The sequence below is a fragment of the Vigna unguiculata genome, chromosome 11 (assembly GCF_004118075.2).
Source record: "Vigna unguiculata cultivar IT97K-499-35 chromosome 11, ASM411807v1, whole genome shotgun sequence".
In the NCBI taxonomy this organism is placed as follows: Eukaryota; Viridiplantae; Streptophyta; class Magnoliopsida; order Fabales; family Fabaceae; genus Vigna; species Vigna unguiculata.
The window spans coordinates 26,881,005-26,900,814 of record NC_040289.1 but is presented as its reverse complement, the minus strand read 5'-3'; positions in this window follow the sequence as shown (position 1 = coordinate 26,900,814).

Below are 19,810 nucleotides of genomic sequence, written 5' to 3'. Positions count from 1 at the left end.
CGAGCAACATTGATAGTTTTGCAATTATGGTTGATTTATGTGGCATGTTTTGAGGTTTGAGGAGTTATATAATCGCTTTATACGTGTGCTTTATAAATATCATGAGTAAATCACGTATTTGGATACATAAATTCATTATTTAACTTACATCCTTCTTATCAGAAGCTTTCACATCACTCACAGATGCTTTCTGTCTACTCCCTAATGGTTTTACTTTACTCACTTCCTTTTTAACATTTTTTGCTGAAGAGTTTCTTTTTTGTTTACTTGCCATTTGCCTTTGAACAAAAACCAAATCAATAACAAATTCACCTTGTAGCCAAACACATTTATATTGAACACCCAGAACTAAAACATGTAACCTCATTTCCTTCATCGAAACACAAATGTGGAAGATCAAATTCAAGTCAACCCTAAACGAAAAAAATTTACTTTCCCCACAAAAATCAAAGTACAACACACCCATCAAGACAACGAAAAATCAACACTAAAATTCACTTTCGAATATATTACTTACCTCCCAACAACTTTCCGATCAACCAAAGCAAATGCCGCTCTTGCATTATCCACACCACTAACTACAGTAGTGGAAAAATGCCTCCTTTCCATGAAAATTAAGAAGAACCACTTCCCACCAACACTTTCCACCATTGCACAAACCCAAAGCTTGCCCACCAACGACATCGTCACCAACAACGACAACGAACGGGGAATGAACGAAGAAAATGGGATTCATTTCAAGACAAAGTAATGAGCTTTAGGAAAAGATCAAACTTATAAACTTTAGCTTGAGGGAAAGACGAAACACTCCATGTCTGTTTTTCCTCTTAATAACTTTTGCAACACTCTCTACTTCTTTCACGAACACAAAAAAAAAACTTTTCTCTCGTGCGTTCATTTAAAAACATTATCAATGCGGAAATGAAAGAGAATAAAATAAAATTAAAAAAAAAGTCTCTCACGTCAGTCGGACAGTGAGAGAAGTTATAAGATTTGGGTAGATATTTTCATATTAACAAACATCGATCTAACGCGCGTGCAACAGTGGCATAAAAGGTTACGCTTCTTTCATTGTTTCAGAAACAATGGCAGAAGAATTACCAACTGCGATTCTGCAATCGCAAGGAAGCTCCATGAAGAAACAACCTTCGAAGAACGACAAAGTGTGGCTAGATGACTATCTCCACCTCCTTCATTCTCGGCAAACGCTTCACCTAACAATGAATCAACTTAATCAGGTTCCATTCGTTTGATGAACTTTTCAATTCTTATTTTCATCGTCAATTTTCTCTCAACACTGTGCATTTCATTGTTAATTTTTCTTCCTCCTACTGCCACAAGGTTATTCGCATTCACGGTTTCAAGAAAATCCACCACGCTCCCAAGGTTCTTTTCTCTATCTAGCTAATCTTAAGTTCTGTTTGGTAACAAAAATTTGCGGGAAAACGTTGCCTATTTTCATCGTTTTCTCCTTAATGTTTCTTCCTCACTTTTATTTAAATTTAATGCGCTTTAAGATTAGAAGTTCTAGATTGCCTTGGTAGTTTAGGTATCTGTCCGCAAATCTTCGAACAACAGGAGATGATTACCAAATAGGTTTTCATTTTGAGAAATTGCAAAAACCTATCTCGATTCCGTGAGCAGAAGGTGCTGGTGGAGGCGGTGGAGTCGCTGGATCTTGTAGATGTGCCGCGCTCGACCCTACGTTACAACGTGTCGGCATTTGCAGCGGTGACAGTAGAGGACGTGGTGGCGGATTTGGCAGAGCTCAAATGGCAGGAGTGCTACAAAACCTCCGTCGAGAGAATCAGTTTTTTCGAAGGCAAGAGCATGTTGCCTGCTTCCTCCGATGAGAGCTTCCCAGTCTCAAGCCAGTCAAAGAGGATGAACGAAATCCGTGACCTAATCCCTGAAGCTTCCCGGAGAAGCCTGAAACCGATAAAAATGGTGCCGAAGCGTAAGAGGAGTAAGGTTCCTGCTCTCGACTCTGTTGCCTCAACTATAGATTCTGCTTCACTCGCTTCCTGTTGAGTCAATGAATGAAATTGGTCTATATACGAGTAAAACGTTAGATAGGAGAATGGATACGACACTAGATATGAATGAGTTCCGATGTCAGGATATTCTATACGTGTCTCACCAAAATGACAAGTGTTTTCCCTTTGAACTATTAGTCTCCCACTGCCATTTTATTTGCTTTCTATCTTCCACATTCTATATTAAGGCTTGGACAATTTGCAGATTACACACTATTAATATGGGAGGCTCAAATTTAGAACATAATGACTATAAAAAGCATTATAAGATGTTTGGAATTGGTGTTTGGCCTTAAGGTGAACTTTCACAGTAGTAAAATAGGGGTGATAGACACATCAATCATTGAAACCTCTTCTTCGATTCCTATTTGCATCATTATGCATTCACCATTTACATACCTTGGAATAAATGTGAAGGGCAATCTGGGGAAATTTAAGTTCTGGTAGCCAATTTTGAACAAATTTAAGAATATATTAGCAAGAAGGAAAGGAGGATACTTTACTTTTACTTTTATAGGAAGAGTGTGTTTATTAAAATCTATTCTTACAGCACTACCACTTTTTTTACTTGTCACTCTTTAAATTACCAACTAAGGTAGGAGCTGAAATTAGGAAAATGTAAAGTACATTTTTGTAGGGATGGGAGGAGGAAACTAGAAAGATAGCATGTGTTAAATGAGAGGATGTTTGTGAATGCTTTGAGTGGGAAAGGGAACAAATTAATATATTGATTCAAGAATTAGAAGGAAAAACTTTAAAGAAAGAAAAAAAAAGATACGTGGATATGGAATGACACTGAAACGGTAATATACACAGTAAAGTCGACCTATAACAAATTATAAAACTGCAGGGGAGGGGAGGATTCTGACATGTTTAAGGAGTTTTGGAAAATAAAAACACTTCCTACGGAGAAGGCTTGTTGGTTCTCGTTTTTGTTTTCAGGACAAAGAAGAATACATAAAAAAAAACTTAAAAGAAATTTATTCATATGCTATCAAAGGAGGGGTCAAACAAAAATTGGAAATGTCAACGATCTTAGCATGCCCATATCGAGGCTTAACTTCGTCACCGAGCCCAACATATTCAATGGTTCACTAACAAAAGTGCCGAAACACTATGCAATATAAACTTAACCAAAAATTTTGGGGGAAATTTTGCAGTTGCAGTAATTTGTCAAATTTTGTCAAAAAAAGCTTTATCATTTTCCTGATTTAAATTAGTTGGATTTATCAATACTTCTTCACACTATTTTGAAGGGAGATTATGATGTATCATGGTGAGAACCTTGGACATGTACGCTTAGATGCAATATGCAAAATTATTAGTCGCAATCATCCTTTTTGTATAAATTACACTATTGCATACGGAGTTGAAATACCCAAGTACTTCGTTGTTTATATATTTTTTCTCTGATGATAAAAAGAATAAAATCAAACTTTGACCCTAAAATTCATTTAGAACAGAAAAGCTTTAAAGTTAAGATTTGTGATTGAGGCATACCATAGATACTTTTTGACAGGTGTACCATTTTGATTCCTTTGAAACAATGTCCCTTCTTCAAATTCATTATTAACAAAAATGGAGAAAGTTGCTTCATTCTTGTGATTATGGTCGAAACAACATGTATTAATACAAGACTTGTAGATGTAGGTCTCAATGCAATAGATGAATTTGCATATGATTGTGTATTCCTTGCATTGTGACATTCTTGTTATTAGTAGTTTCCGAATTCTGATTATTATTACTTAATTAGTAGACATTATGATTATGTAAAAAAACATAAACTTAAATCTAAAACTAGAAATAAGTGATAAACATAAATGCAGACATACAAGTATATTAACATAATCATACAAACGTACACATTACTATATAATTACAGTTCCACCACATATATTCTAATTTGTATTTGGCCGAAATTAATTTGTAATATTTTAATTCAACCAAAACAAATACAATTTTTAGATTCTTTATATTTAGACCAACAATCATAATGTGTTCAATTTAGATGATAAGATAAACTAATAAATTTAAACGAGACAATTAATTTCATTGAGCAATTCATCAGTGGAAGGATTAAATTTAACCTTTCATAATCGTTACAATATCACTCTAGATAATGAAAGTTAAAGATCACGTTATCAATTTTTCTATAAATTTTGAAGTATATAGATTTTCAATTACACCTTTTCAAACAAAAAATAAATCAAGTTTTAATTTTATAGATTCAATTACACTTTTACCAAAAAAAAAATCAAGACAACTTGAAAAGATAACAAATTAAAATGAAAAGTTTAAATTAACATGGAAGTAAACATTTGAAAAAAGTAAATTGAAAGTAGTAAAAGTGACTCTAACCTAAGTGGCAATTAACATGGAAGTAAACATTTGAAAAAAGTAAATTGAAAGTAGTAAAAGTGACTCTAACCTAAGTGGCACTACTGTAGCAACTCCTATTAATGACGATTATTGGAAGCCTATGAAGACGGCTCAAAAATCGTCGTTGATAAGACTGTCATTAAAAGTAACTGGTAATAATGATAGTCTAAAAACATCATCGTCATTGTGACATTATTCCACGACGCTTCAAAAGTCGTCGTGGAAATGGCTTTTTCTTTGAAGCAGGATGAGATCTCTCTGCCAATAACAACAACAGTCTTAGTATTAGCCGTCGTGGAAGTTTCAAAATTAACAGCGCTATTGGTAAGAACCATCATTAATTTCGTTTTTTTAAGGCAGACTTGTTTTATTTCTTAACACCAACCTGGAAGTCAAAAAAACATTCAACACAATTGCAATACAAACAAACAATGGCAACACAGTTCCAACTCAGACAATTTTAACAAAGTTACAAATAACTTATCATATGATAAAGTAAGTCTAAACTTCTAAGTCTCCCTAAACCTAACTTTCACTAACTCTAGATAGAAATAATTTCGACCAAGTTTATTGAACATAAGTTATTGCTCCTGAATCCATCGGACTTGGGTCATTGAATTTCTGCAAAAGTGTAGGAGAATTACTAGCAATACATATATAAATTAGTTCAAGTTAAAATTGGTACATGAAATAGCTTAGTATATTACGTCATCCCAACCATTTTCATAATTGCCTTGAATAATGGCTGCCATCCATTGTATCACATAATAGCCACACTTAAAACTCCTAGTTTGTTTATTACAGTACACTTATTGTAATTGTAGTTAATTATAAATACACATGACAATACTAAAGTAAATGAATGACATATAACGTATAAGTACCTGAAGGGAAATCCAAGTGACCCTTTTAGTATTGGCAGTTGATCTACCACTCAATATACTTTGTCCATTAAAAGCACTAAAATTAAAATTATCAATGTTAGAAAACATGACATTATATATATTCAAGATTAAAGTGTAAATGACGGCATTTATTGAAAAAGACTTACGTATCAATTATGCTCTTCATATAGGGGGAGGAGGTCTATGACAAGAGCAAAACCATAAAGCAGTACGCTCTAGCACTGATACAACAAGCAGTTGCCTATGACAACTGCAATGAAAATTAATTTAAATACATCAAAAATTATTATTGCAAAATTTAGACCTTATGAAATTAAAGATAAGGATATAGTTACCTATCTATATATGGAGCAATAAAAATCTTTTTATTTCGTTGCATTATGGAATTTTGGATGTACGTTTTTGTTCCAGGGTTTTTGTTACCCATTAGAGTCATGAAATGAGGGTCTAAAAATCCATATATGTCATCCTTTCCCGCTTCCACACTCAAACCATGCAAGTACCTAATTTGACAATGAAAACACACAATTAATATCTAAGAAGGAAATGATTAAAAAATGATTTATAAATGATTCACTTATATCATCCATAATTGCACAATAGACACATTTAAGTCCTCCGTCCTTGATATATATGTCCATTAAATCATTTTTATATATGTACAGCGACAACTCACTTTCTTTGCCAAAAACAGTGGCATTCTAAGGAATCGAAATTGCATTTATAGTCATGCTTCTAGTATATTCCACTAATGCCGCTATTGGATCCTCATAATTTTTGACACATGCAACTCTGGTTCATCTTGCTACAAACAAAAACAAGCATACTATTAGTTAGGATAATATATATAGTACATATGGAAAAATATTACTACATATACAAACCAATTCAATGTGTGGTGTCATCCTCACGAGATGTTTTGGCCAAGTGATGAAAGTTCCAACTGCTTGTGATACAATACCAACCTCTGATGTCGGTATAGGAACTGCAGCATCACCATAACATATCGTCTCCACCATAACCTTTAATAAGTGAGAGGGTAGACATTGACCATGTAATATGGTTGAACCTTCAAAGCACTTCCCATGGGCCACCAACTGAGGTGGAGATACATAATCTACCAATGTGTACAACTCACATTGGGGACCGAAGCCAATGTCACCCCCTATTTCAGTTGTAGTTGAACAACTTCCTTTTGTACTGACTTTGACTACATCGATAGAAAGGTTAGGTTCTCCCACAATGGGGAACTTTTGCGAGAGTAGTAAGCTTTCTAGCCATTTGTCAAATGCATCCATCATCGCTTGTCGCTCTAATCTCATCTCTTGACGCTGTTGCCCGATCTACTCCCGTTCTTGTCTCATCTCCTCTCGTAGTTGCTCTGCCAAGTCAGCTTTCATTTTCTGCAAGGCTTCCTCTGTATTCACATTAAATGATGAATGGGATTGTCGATGCGATGACCCTCCAAAGTAACTTCGAATCCCCACACCGTATCCAGCAGTACGAACACGTTTAGGGTGTTCAGGTTGTCCAAGAGCAATACTAAGAATATCCTCTCGACCATGAGGATTGAAGGCACCCTGGGTTTGTTGTTCAACTAGAGAATCCTACAACAAGGAAACATATATAATTAAAATATTTTCCTTGCAATAATAAGTTTAAAGTTAAAACATAGAAACAAAATTACTCACAATTCGCTCAACAACCCGCTGTGATTCATCTGAAGTCCATGTTCCTGATTTTTCTAGACGGGCCTGTTTCCATTTCTCATGCCTAGATGGTGGGGATGGAGGTTCAATGGAATCTGCAATACCATCGTCATCACCTGAACCACCACATGCCTTCAACTTTTCACTAATTATCTTCTGTTCTAGGTTTTGATAGCTACCACGAGAAAACAAGTGTGGAATCTCATTATGTGCTTGTATGTCTTGTGCTCTTTTTCGAACACCCTATAAACATTTTAATGAAATTTATTTAGTATTTAGTAGAATATGGAATAAAATAGATACAAAGGATAATACTAACCTCCCATTTTTCACTTTCTCGAATCTGTAAGAATTGTTGCAGGTTTCTTCAACAATGCAAGTATACTTGAGGCAAGGACTTTCTCCTTTTCTTGCACCATAAGCATAGAGTGATGTCAATTTTGATTTACATTGACGCCATTGGATGGCAACCGAAGACAAAATCTTTGACTTCATCGTCCTCACATTAGGGATATCAAAAATCATCTACATATATATGTAAAAAAATATAAATTAGAACATCTAATATTTCATAAAGATTTTAAAATTTACAAAATTAATTACCATAATATCATCCCAAATGATGTTTCTCTCATGCTTAGTGACATGATCCCAAGATGGTGTCAATATAGAAATCTTCTCCTGAGCCACTATACTAAGATAGGTGTGAAATATCTCTGCATTAGACATAGTTGCCCTACCAGTGTGGACATCGACATCCACCGGTGTCTTCTCGCCACTAGCTAACTTCTTAAGGAGGGACTTTAATCTAGTAGTTCCTCTGCCAGATCTCTTTGGCGGGCCTTCATAGGAAGACATTTTCCTGTTTTAAAATGAAAATGACAAACATTAATAACATTACTTATAAATAAAAGCAATAAATTTAATGATAAAAAAATTTACAATAAATCGTACATATATATATACATATATGTATATATATATATACATATATATATAGATATATATATATATATATACATATATATATATGTATATATATATATATACATATATATATATACATATATATATATATGTATATATATATATATACATATATATATATGTATATATATCTATATATATACATATATATCTATATATATATATATATATATATATATCGTGATCTTTCGAGCTGCAACTACATCATCTACGTGAATGCCAACAATTGTCAGGCATTCCTATAGAATTTGCTTTTGACATGTACTTTGAACAAAACTCAATGGCTTCCTCTGCAATGTATCTTTCAATGATTGAAGCTTCTGGATGATATTGATTCTTCACATATCCCTTCAAAATCTTCACATATTGTTCCATTGGGTACATCCATCGTAGATAAACTAGTCCACACAATCTAATTTCTCTTACAAGATGAACGATCAAATGCACCATGATGTCAAAAATCGATGGGGTAAAAAACATCTCTAGTTGAAACAAAACAATAACAACCTCTTGTTGAAGTTCCTCCAAATTTTAAGGGTCAACAATGTTAGTTTTGAAATGGTTGAAAAACCAAGAAGGGGGGGTTGAATTGGCTAGTTAAAAATTTAGACTATCTTTGCAAGCTAAAAACCACCTTTAATTAAATCAAATAGATCACCAAGTTAGGATGCAAACAGTACTGAACTGTACACTTTCAATCGATCAAAAACAGAGTTAACAGATTGAGTTTACTAAACAGATTCTGTTCTGGTATAATCAATCGATTGAAACAGAAAAACAGTCGACTAAAATACTAGGAAAAATGCAGAAATGCAAATTTGAATTTTAAACTAGAAACAATGCTCAAGAATGATCAAGACCAGTTCCAAATGATTATACAAACATGTTGTAGATGTCATGGAAACATGCAAGAACATGAAAAAGATGATTAAAGCACAAGTTCTTGAAACTTTAAAATGAAAATGCAAGAGAGAAAGGTTAGAGAAGAGAGGACACCATGAGATTTTTATACTGGTTCACTCAAACCGGAGCTACATCCAGTTTGTCAAGGCAACCTTAGCTTGACTTTGCACTATTTCAAAAGTTTTACAAAGTATTCACCCTTACACTTCCAAAATATGCAAAAACACCACAAAAGACTCTTGAATCACACAAGAATCACACCAGCACAGCAAGAACCCTCTTGCAAACCTGGAAAACCACCAACCACACACACAATGCTTGAGAAAGATCAAACCTTAGTGGTAGCACAACCTAGCCTACCACAAACTACTTTCTTCAAGCTTCAAACTAAGCCAAAAGCTTCAAGAATTGATCCAAGATCAATCTTCAACAGCTGTAACACGTATGATCACGAAGGAGAGAGTTTCCACAAGTTTCCAAAACAAATTCGTGCTCTAAAATGATCAACAAACCTCTCTTTCGAAAATCACAGCTTTTATAGTCAAACTGTTACGAAATTCAGCAAGTTGATTTTCAAATCAATCGGTTGATTTCACTTGACTTAAGTGAAATCAGTCGATTAAAAACTAAATCAACTGCAGCCAACCTTTTAACCTGTTAAAAATCATTCAATAGATTAAAAGAGACATTTTAACCTGTTGAAAGACCATTCAACAAATTAAAAACATAATAAAGAACAAACTACATCTAATTAATGCTATAAGGTCTACAACATGAATTACAAACTACAAATACACTTTCTTAGATGTAACTACATGGAGAGCGCACGTTCCAGCCTTGATCAACATAGTTATCATCAAATCTCCTTTCCTTCATCAATGTAGGCTTCATTCCAATGGTAATGGCTTCAAAATAGTTCAAAAGAGCTTCATTAAGTCTTCATCAAATCTTCAAGAAGCAAACCACCTTGGCTTCCCATGTCAACAAACAACTTTCTTACATATGGAATTGAAATATGAACACAATCAAGTTATACTAAACCTCACATTTTTTGGTAAGATACCACGTATGGCCACAAACAATAATTGGTGAATTAAAACATGACAATCATGACTTTTTAAGCCAATTAGTTTCAGCTCTTGCATGGATACAAGTTTACTTACATTTGAAGAGTATCCTTGTGGTACCTTAACTCCTTGAAGACATCGATAGAAGGTTGTTCTCTCCTTTTTCCTTAAAGTATGACATGCTGCGGGCAAATAAGTTCTCTTACCAACTTCTTTTGGTGCTAACTCCTCTCGTATATTCATTTCAATAATATCCAAACGAGCATTGACACCATCCTTCGTCTTCCCTTTTATATTTAGAAGTGTTCCAATTAAACTATCATACACATTCTTTTCAACATGCATCACATCTATACAATGTCGCACATCTAACTTATACCAATATGGAAGATAAAAAAATATTGACCTTTTTCTTCCATATGTTAGTCATAGTTACCTTTCTTTTATTTTTTTCAAAATCAACATGAAGACCTTTCACCTTCCCATAAACCTGAGCACTGGTTAACGGAATTGGAGCAATGTCATGTTCTTGGTGTCCATTGAAGGCCTTCTTCAATCTACGATACGGATGAAATGGATTTAGAAATCTACAATGCCGAAGATAAATTATTTTCTTCCCATGCTTTAACTGTTCATATGATGTGTTTTCTTCACATATCGGACATGCTCTATGACCTTTCACACTATAACCTGGCAAATTTCCATATGCAAGAAAGTCATTGATAGTACAAAATAACATGGCATGCATTTGGAAAGACTCATTGGCAAACCCATCAAAGACTTCAACCCCATCATCCCATAACAACTTTAAGTCCTCAATCAATGGACTAAGATAAACATCAATATCATTTCCTGGTTGTCTTGGACCAGAAATCATCATAGATAACATCATGTATTTTCTCTTCATACACAAACTTGGAGGCAAGATATAAATCACTAACAAAACAGGCCATGAACTATGATTAGTACTTAAATTCCCATAAGGATTCATTCCATCTAAAGCTAGTCCAAGTCTCAAATTTCTTGATTCATTTCCGAATGTAGAAAATTGTTTATCAATGTTCTTCCATTGGACAGAATCTGCAGAATGACGAACTAATCCATCACATTTCCGCTCATCAGCATGCCATCTAAGGTTTTTGGCATCAATTGGATTCACAAACATACATTTAAACCTTGAGTTATTGGTAGATACCAAACAGCCTTCGAAGGAGGATCATGCTTTGTGACCTCATTAGTATTCTCTTTATCACCATCTTTGATCTTATAACGTGATAACCCACACTTAGGACAACTTCTTAACTCTGCAAACACTTGTCTATATAAAATACAATCATTAGGACATGCATGAATCTTTTCATATTCCATACCCATCGGACAAAGTATTTTTTTGCCTCATACATTCGATTAGGTAATGTATTACTTTGAGGAAGCATTTCCTTCAACAACTAAAGCAATTCTGTGAAGCTTTTACCAGTCCAGCCATTCAATGCTTTCAAGTTGATTAACCTTAACACAACTAATAATTGTAAAAAGTTAGTTGAACCAGGATATAATGAGGTCTCTGCATCTGTAGTCATATTTTCATACACAGTTTTAGCAAATGTTTGTACTTCAACATCACAAATCATGTCCTCTAATCTATCTTCCATTGTTGATTCCACAAATCAATGTTCTTTAGTCACATTTTGAGTCTCTACCAATTCACCATGCCACATCCATGTTGTATAATTCTTTAGAAATCCATCGCATAAAAGATGTTCTCTAATCTCAGGCACATTCAATATTCTTCCATTCAAACAATTGACACATGGACACCTCATCTTTCCTCTATTTTTAGCACTATCACCATGACGTTGAGCAAATTCTATAAACTCCCCGACCCCTCTCTCATAATCATCACTTATACGTGATAGATTAATCCAACTACGATCCATCATTATTCTGTAATGAGAAATAATTCCAACTAAATACAAAAAATAATTTTCGAGGGTTTGACACCCCAGACTCAATACCAATACGTTCATCCAAACACATATTCATAATATTCACAATTCCAACACTAACTATAGATAATAATTGCCGAAGGTTGGACACCCCCAAACTCAATACCAATATACTAATAATATTGACAATTCCAAAAATAACCATAGATAATAATTGTCGAGGGTCGGACACCCCCGGACTAAATACCAACACGTTTAACAAGAGACTTATTCATAATATTAAACAATATTAAAAAAAACTTACCTTTAGAAATGAAGCAATGGAGCAGCAATGGAGCTCAAATAAATGAGGGAGGGAGGAGCAATAAACCAGAAGCAATGGTGGTTGTAGCTTCGCGCAAGTAGCGGTGGCGATGAACCTCCTACAAGCAGCGGCAACGCAGGACCTCGTGCAAGCAGCAGCGAACCTCGCACAAGCAGCGACAACGGTGGATACTAGAGCATAGTTGGGGCGCGAGTAGGGGAGCATTGGTGGCAGCTTCGCTGATCGCAACGCCTCAACCAGCTGTTGGCATCGCGCAACGGAATGTTTAAGCGTTAGGACAAAAACCAAGAGGGGGTGAATTGGTTTTAAGTGGTAAAATCAATACTTAAAAAATTTTCCAAAATTTTATCAATTAAATCAAATATTAATTCCTTTAAACGTAATAATAGATGAAATAAAGAGATAGAGAAGAAGATTGAACACAAGTATTTATACTGGTTCAGATCAAAAGACCCTACATCCAGTTGTTAATCTCTCAAAAATGAGATTAACTAAATCACTGACAAATATCAGATTTACAATCAGATAATAAAAAAGTAAGAAAAGAAAACACCTCTCTTGAACACACAAGAGATGAACACCTTTCTCTGGATCACACAAAGAACCTTGACCTTAGCTTTCCTAGCAACAGCAGCAGCACTCAATTTCTTAGAACACCTCTCAGGAAAAGTTATCGCTCTACCCACACTAGGTTTTGCAAAGCTTCTTTTGAGAACACTCAGAGAACTATCTTGCAGTCACAACACTAGCAATCTAGCTTCTAAAAAAGGTAAGTTAGAAGTAACTCTGATGTTCCTTAAATAGGGGTTCCAAAAATTAGGTCAAAAACTGAACAGTCGTGCCCAACTGACCAGGATAATCGATTATCACGAGTGATAATCGATTATTCCAATGTGTTTTTTGAAAACAAATTTTTGAGCAGATAATTGATTATCAAAGGTGATAATCGATTATTCTAGTGCTTCCTGAAAAAATTAACTCAGCTCAGGATAATCGATTATCCTAAGTGACAATCGATTATCACTTTGATTTTTCGAGAAATACCAAAATTTGCTTTTTGCATATTGATTCTAACTATTCTAATTACACTTTACAAGATAGCTTTAAACATAACAACACATGTTCTTCATATTGACTTGCAGATGGCTTTTAGGCAACTTCGACGGTGGCACGAAAAACCCAACGACAACGTTCAACGGTGGAAGCCACTCACCCAGCGGCAACGTTCAACGGTGGCAGAGAGAACCTTCAATGGTGGCGGAGGAAACTATGAGACGGTGGTAGAGGAAACTATGAAAAGCACTAAGTGAAAACAGGGAAAAGTGAAACTATTTTTCTAACCTTTGACGCGTTTCCATGACAGTTCTCAGTATAACCGTCGACATTACGACGAAAATAATGACGACTTTACTAATAGTCGTCATTGATGTCTCTTCCATTCAAATTGTCGACGGTCAAGTGTAAAACTGTCATCAATTTTGATCACGTTATTTACGAATCTGCCACCGCGTTCCTTTCGACTACTCCTACGTGGCAACCGTCGTGGAACATTGTTTTTGCACTAGTGTCGACATAAGTCTTAACCTAATTTCAAACAACTTAGAATAAGAATAATTTGAATCTAAGAGACAAGTAATTAATGGTAATTGAGGAACAAGAAAAGATAAAATTAGAATGGTAAGAACATGTCCATAGTAAGTGTACATAGTCAATCTTTTTCTTACAAGATGGAAGGTAGAGAGTAGATAAGAAACCAAAAATGGTTATAAACTCAAAAGACTTATCAAGGATCTCAAAATCTTTCAACTTTTTAGTTGAGAAAGATAACATATATCCACAATATGTTTCACGTGTCTTAATTAAAGAAATATATTTTTAATCATTCAAAATGACTTTCAAACTCTATCTTATATGTTTCGTTTTCAAGAAAAACCAAATCTTTAAAAATAGAGTGATATTTTCAAAATTATTGGAGTACTTTAGGCTTCGGTTCTTTGTAGGACTAAAGCCTATTTTTATGCTCTTGTAGAAGCACACACTTTCCCTTCTCCATTGCAACTAAATAGGTCATTGTTGATCTACTCTCCACGTGAAGTCCTTTTCCATTGCCATTGTTGGTCATCTTGAAGCATCTTATTCTTGTCTCTTCTCCTCATGAGGAATCTTGTTCTCCTTTCCTCTTCATATTCGTTCTTGGTTGCCACGAACCATCTCTTGTTTCTTGGAGGTTCGTTTTCCTCTTTCTCGCATTTCTTTTAATTTGTGTTAATGTTTGTTCGCAATGAAGAGACATGCAATGACATGTTTTGGTCTTCATCGCAGGTTCGTAAAGGTTATGCCTTGCTCCATTGTTGACATCTTGGTCAATTGCTCACGCCTTCTCCTTCCATTATTCAAGCATTGCTTACGCCTTCTGCTTCCATTGTGTTGCGCACCCCGTACACATTTTGTCTCTCATTTCTATATTCCATTGTTCAAAACATGCTCCCATTTCTACATTTAAATAATTTAAAACTTTTACTTTATTCCACATGTAGGCTTCAATTCTAAAAGCAACCAAAGCCTATCTATGAAAAATATGCTTCGGTTAACCAAAGCCTAAATTTCCCATTTTTTACCTTGTCTTGATATGCTTTGGACAATTAAAGAATAACTTTACTTTCAAAACAATAAATTATAGACGAAAAGACATTTGAGATGTCACCTATGAATTAGAAGGAAAGACTAGAGAAGCCTATCCCCATCTATAAAGTGAGTAAAATTTTAGGAGAGGAATTATAATAATAATATTCCAAAATTGTAATATACTAATTTTTCCAACACTATGATCATGATAACCTTATATATGTTTTACAAATAAACTAAATCAACATTACAACATAGGCATACATGATTCATTTGACTCATCAATTAACAGTCAAACATTCATCTAAAACCTTCGTCTAACATATAGAAGTTCAAACAAAGTGAATTTTCATCTAATGAAGACGCGAAACAAATGAACATGAGGTATTCAACCTAGTTCTCATTCATGAAATAGATAGGCATACACTCCCCTATTTTTATCTTTCTTCTCTTTATAATTTTTATTTTTTTATTTTTTCCTTTCTTTTCTTTATAAATTATAAGAAAGCTTTATTGCTTCTTTTGCAGTTATTGTTGAGTTTTGTGTGTACCTCGTTTTGGAAGAAGAAAATCACTTTTACGTGAACCTACCTCATTTTAACAATCCTCATATTCAATCTAGGATATGCTAGTGGGAATACAAAGTTCATTTTGCAAGCTCTAAGAAAACTTTTTTTTTTCAGTGCTTTTGTTCAATTCAAAATCTACCCTTTGTTTATTATACTTAGAAAATTGCTTTGATATGTTTGGAAAATGATTATGATTCTTAATAATTCTTAGTTCCCACTCAATCACTGTCCAAATTCAAAACTTATTTTCGAAAGGACTTCGTCTTCTCGACTCCATCACCACCAATTGTGAAACCCTTCACACCGTCCATCATCAACTGCACACCATCTCATCGGCCATCGACTTACCATCGTCGTCATCACACCGTCATCAGTTCACGTGGTCGTCGCGCCGTCATCACTTCCCGTGGTCAACGTACCGTCATCACTTCCCGTGGTCGTCGTGCCATTCACCCTCGTCGTTGCGGTATCAGTTCACCTTCATCGTCGTGCCATCGTCAGTTCTCGTCGTCGTCACGCTATCATCGATTCACCCTCGTCGTTGCGCCATGATCGGTTCACCTTCGTCGTCCCGCAGTGATCATTCACTATCATCGTCTAAGCATTCAGCGTGTCTTTATTCTTTGGTACGCTCCACTTTCAGATAAATTTTTCATTTCAGTTCGAAAAACGCAAGTATGTTAGCCTGATGTGGTTTAAATGTGGGAAAAAAAGGGTTGTGGACAATAACAGTAAAAGTGATATTCTGTGAGAGATGATGAACTTGTGATGGATATTCATCTGTTCGTTGTTTTTCTTTTATTTTGTAGATAAATTATATTGATGTGATCAAAATTGTGGTTGCAATGTAGTTGAAACCTAAAATCCTTGAGTTTTGAGCAAAGTTACATTTGTAGATGTAAAATGTTCTAGTAGAGACCTGAAATGCTTGACACTGCGGTTAAAGATGTTTCTTATAATTTATGCAAGCTATATTGTAAGAGTGTTTTTAACAAATTTACTTGTTAGAATATTCTTTTTAATCCTAAATGTATGTAGTGTTGTGTTGAATTAGGAATGGTCTGACAATTGTTCTTGGTTTGAACTAAAATTATACTATGTAAAAGAAGTTTATATCATGAAAAATTGTCACTAAATGTGATATGTGGTCATTTGTCTTAGCGGAAACCCGTATGTGTGCAGTGATGTGTCGACTAGATAAAATTCAAAGAGTTGTTATTTGTTTTTTGCATAGGCTTTTGGAAAATTGTCAAAGAGCTTTGTGTTAGGGCTCAGTAGGGTCCTTTGACGAGGATCTTTAGATATCTAATGCTAGAAACAATAGATAGTATTAATATTTGTAGATCATTTTGATAAGTTAAGAACAAAGAGTTGTTATTCACCCTTGTTTTGAAGGAAAGCCTGAAATCGGTGCTCTAGTTTCCATCCTCATAAGGCTTCCCCTTTTTGTTTATGCACTGTGAGGCTCACAAACCTGCATTTTTGAGTATTAGTAAAATAAGATTTTCAATAATTACTGCATTTCTGTGACCCTTTCACTAATTAAACACATAGGTTTGAGTTCACAGTTCAGACTAAAAACCACCTTGTAAATTTGTTCTTAAGCTCTGTAGTCCAATCTCCCAAGGTTTGTACATGGATGCTCAAGTACTCATCTCCGGGTGCTAAAGTGATGGAGAAAGGATGCCTATAACAAGAGTCAATCTGAGTAATTTTTTGAAGAAAAATATTTTCTATGGTCACTGTTATCCAATAATATTGGTAATCACCATTCAAAACTGGATATATCTAGACACTTGATGAAAATATACATTCCACTTTTATACTTGAATCCTTGGCGTTTGGTCATGTATAGTGTTAGGATGTTTCATGTGTATACTATTGCCTGAAATTTCCAAGGGACAAAATCAATTTTATCCTTCAGCATGAAGAACAAAGGAGAAGTTTTTGACACATACCTTTATGATATTTACTCGGTGATCTTTACCTTTAAAAAATGGGTGGATTCTCTCAAAAGCATAGAGTGAAATGGGCATTACAAGGTACATCCAAGTTTGCATTAATCAAACATATTGTCAACTGATATATAAACACTTTTAGATTGTGGCCTATCAAAATTCAATGATGTAAAACTGGACATGCAATTTGAGTTGTTGTGTCAAAATACCAAGTATCTATATATACATTAACAAATTAGTAATGAATAGTGTTCAACAGAAAACGCGAACACAGATGTGTCGCTTGGCAGATATTCATCCCTGCCAGGCGGTTCAACAATTCAGAACCAAAAACCATGCATAAACTAATGAGCCGCCTGGCGGCACATGCATACCCGCCAGGCAGTTTCTGGACAGAATCACAGAAAAATGCAGAAACAGCACACATCAGATGACAGATTCATACCTTTATGACCAAACAACATATAATATGATGAATACGACCTAAACCAACAAAAAACAACTCCCCTTACCTGGATTTCCCGCTCTCAAACCCGAATTGGTGAGTGTGCCTCGAAGCAAAACCTCCTTCTCACTTGTTTGCACCCATCACACTGTTTTTCCCTTCCAACTCCTCTCTGCAGTACCTCCACACCAACCGTTCTCTACCCAACGTTCACACTCCAGTCCCAATACCTCTCCTCTTGCTAATTCTCTCTCTCTTCTTGAATCACTACCTTTCTAATTACCCTTTTTACCACCAAAACGAAAATTAAATATAATGAAGGTTTAATGGTTAATTAAGTTCCCTAACATGATGTAACCAGCCCTCTGAATTACCTATCCATTGGCTGCTAGGGTTCTTAAACCCTTTCATATTCATGCTAATGAAACTTTTGCAAAAAAAAAGAAAATTGATTAGTTCCCAACAAGGTTTGAACCTACAACCCATCAATCACTAAGTAAATTTCACAACCATTCAACCAATTCATCTTTCGTGATAACTCCTACAATTTTAGGAATTTATCATCACGCCACGCATTCAATATATAATTTAAACAAAATGCATAAATTAAATAACATTCAAGTGGCACCCATAAGACTCGAACCCAAGTCCTCACACACAATAAAGTACTCTCAACCACTTGAGCTAGCACTTTTCCACGTCATAGTTCCACACATTAATTGCTTTAAACGTTTCTATTCCACTCGGGTCTTATAGTGTTCACATTAAGCTTGCATTGGTTCAATTGGTCAAACCCTAAATGACCAATTCCCCAGTTAGTTCAATTCACTTAGAGTTTAGCATGTTCTAGGCTGGCTTTTAATGTTATTTAGCATTGATTAGGCTATCCAGTAGTGCACAGTCAATTCAATCAAACTAGCCATTCTGGTCCAGTTTTATAGACTATGCATTGGATCTTACGTCATCCATTTAAGATGTTGAATGCTATGCAAGTGCTTTGAGATGATATACAGGAGTAATGGGGTTGTTCTTTAAGCATGACAAAAATTCATATTTCAAGCTTTATGATTGTAATACAGTTTTTATTCTAGAAATTTTATTCAATGAATTTAAATAGGTATTACATTTTTCAATATAGTTGTCTGATCCTAATAACTTTTGTTGAATTGATATATACAAAATGCAACCTAGGCTCTATTTACATATTGATCAAATGTTTTATTAGTTAAGACTTGCATTATTTTTGTTTTATTAGTTGGGATTTAGATAAGAGATAAAGTGAACTTTTATTTTTTGTTTCAGGATGTTGGTGAAGATAAAGAGGATAAAGAATGATAAAAAATCCAAATGGTATATGAAGATGAAGAGGAATGAAAGTGCAAGATAAATTGTAATTTTTCTTTTTTGGAGAACATAATAGTTTTTAATTAGTTGTAAACATTTTTACTTATGGAATTATACACAATATTACAATATAATTTTGCAATATATGAAAATTTTCAATTCCATATTATCTGTTAGAAGTGTCTTATTTAATCTATTTTATTTTATTTCTACTATTTTAATAGAATAAATATATTTTAATTAATATTGTTCAAATAAATTATTAATATTTCATTTAAAATAGTATTGTCTAAATGTATAGATAAAATTAAAATTATATTTTAAATTACTTTATATCATTCAATTTTTATAAGCCTTGTTTAAAAAAATCTACTTTGTTCCACACTTTCATAAATGTGGCCTATAGAAATAAGTAACACGAAAAAAAAAAAAAAACCATTGCATTATATTGGCCGAAAAATTGTTGCCTATTGGAACATTTTAGGCAACATTTTTTAATTGTTGCATAATAAGCAATGATTTTCGAATTTCCTGGCCTAAACGGAAAAAAAATCGTTGCCTCTAGTATAGGCCACGACCACCTATGCAACAATTGCAAATTCGTTGCCAATT